The sequence below is a fragment of the Anoplopoma fimbria genome, unplaced genomic scaffold, assembly GCF_027596085.1.
Source record: "Anoplopoma fimbria isolate UVic2021 breed Golden Eagle Sablefish unplaced genomic scaffold, Afim_UVic_2022 Un_contig_4133_pilon_pilon, whole genome shotgun sequence".
NCBI classification, from domain to species: Eukaryota; Metazoa; Chordata; class Actinopteri; order Perciformes; family Anoplopomatidae; genus Anoplopoma; species Anoplopoma fimbria.
This window is the reverse complement of record NW_026548129.1, coordinates 1-1,804: the sequence shown is the minus strand read 5'-3', so window position 1 is coordinate 1,804 and position 1,804 is coordinate 1. Positions and strand designations below refer to the sequence as shown.

Sequence of the window (1,804 nt, the reverse complement as noted above, 5' to 3'; positions counted from 1 at the left end):
CAAAAGGACATAGTTATTCATTGTGCTCCGAAGAATTTTGCAGCATGCACCTCCTTAATGACAAGCTTCCACCGAGACTTGAACTCGGATCACTGGATTCAAAGTCCAGAGTGCTGACCATTACACCATGGAAGCCAAAGATCACTTTTTGCCAAGCAGTTGACCTGGGTTCGATTCCCAGCCAATGCAATTGTAGTAGCTTGGTGTCATGTGGTGGCTGCCCTGTTTGTACCATTTAGGGTAAATGTCTTGAATAACAAAGCGCTTCCAGAGTGGAATGTTGCAGTGCTTGACCAGACACAATGTGTTCTGGACGTTCGAAGTTGTGTCTTGTGAAACAGACATTTGATTGACCTCCATTGACAACGACATATCTGGGCTACAGGACTTTCAATGACTGACTTATCTCCACGTCACTTTTGAGTTCTACTGTAGCATGGGAACAACAGGACAGTTATATTCATTCTGCTCTGTAGAATTTTGCACCAAGCACCTCCTTATTGACAAAGTTTCACTGAGACTTGAACTCGGATCACTGGATTCAGAGCCCAGAGTGCTGACCTTACACCATGAAACCCAAGTGACCAAGTTTGCTGTAATCAAGTTCGAACGTGTTAATACTCAATGACATTTGCTGACTCAATTTTCCCTTCACCTGATTTTCTTGTCATTATGGAATGCCCTTATCGTGCGTTGGTGGTATAGTGGTTAGCATAGCTGCCTTCCAAGCAGTTGACCTGGGTTCGATTCCCAGCCAATGCATTCTTAGTGGCCTGTTGTCATGTGTTAATTCACGGCAGAGAAGTGGGGGGTCCCCTTTTGGAACCATTTAGGCTTAATGTCTTGAATAACAAAGCGCTTTGATATTGGAATGTCACAGTGCGAGGGTAGAAAAAATATATTGTGGACGAACAAAGTGATGCCTTGCGTAACATTTTTGTACATTTTAGATTCAATGTCTTGAAAAACAAAGCGGTTTGATATTGGAATTTTGTAGTGCTTGACCAGACAAAATGTGTTCTGGACATTCAAAGTTGTGTCTTGGTAAAACAGACATTTGATTGACCACCATTGACAACGATGTTTCTGGGCTACAGGACTTTCAATGACTGATTTATCTCCATGTCACGTTTGAGTTCTACTCTAGCCTGGGAACAAAAGGACATAGTTATTCATTGTGCTCCGAAGAATTTTGCAGCATGCACCTCCTTAATGACAAGCTTCCACCGAGACTTGAACTCGGATCACTGGATTCAAAGTCCAGAGTGCTGACCATTACACCATGGAAGCCAAAGATCACTTTTGTAGCTCCAGGTCAAAGCGAAAATGTGTCAATACTCAACGATATTTGCCAATTCAATCTTCCCCTTCACTCAATTTTATGCCATTATGTGAGTCTTTCTGTGTGCATTGGTGGTATAGTGGTAAGCATAGCTGCTTGCCAAGCAGTTGACCTGGGTTTACCATTTAGGGTAAATGTCTTGAATAACAAAGCGCTTCCAGAGTGGAATGTTGCAGTGCTTGACCAGACACAATGTGTTCTGGACGTTCGGTTGTGTCTTGTGAAACAGACATTTGATTGACCTCCATTGACAACGACATATCTGGGCTACAGGACTTTCAATGACTGACTTATCTCCACGTCACTTTTGAGTTCTACTGTAGCATGGGAACAACAGGACAGTTATATTCATTCTGCTCTGTAGAATTTTGCACCAAGCACCTCCTTATTGACAAAGTTTCACTGAGACTTGAACTCGGATCACTGGATTCAGAGCCCAGAGTGCTGACCTTACACCATGAA

General features: G+C 42.8%; 3 non-coding genes across 3 annotated transcripts; 1 reads left to right on the top strand and 2 right to left on the bottom strand.

The window, feature by feature from the left end:
- Positions 1-63: 63 nt before the first annotated feature.
- Positions 64-135, bottom strand: trnaq-uug (transfer RNA glutamine (anticodon UUG)). Its single transcript has one exon. It is a non-coding gene; the product is annotated as a tRNA-Gln (tRNA).
- A 555-nt stretch (positions 136-690) lies between these two features.
- On the top strand, positions 691-762 carry trnag-ucc (transfer RNA glycine (anticodon UCC)). The gene has a single exon. It is a non-coding gene; the product is annotated as a tRNA-Gly (tRNA).
- A 456-nt stretch (positions 763-1,218) lies between these two features.
- Positions 1,219-1,290, bottom strand: trnaq-uug (transfer RNA glutamine (anticodon UUG)). Its single transcript has one exon. It is a non-coding gene; the product is annotated as a tRNA-Gln (tRNA).
- Positions 1,291-1,804: the final 514 nt, after the last annotated feature.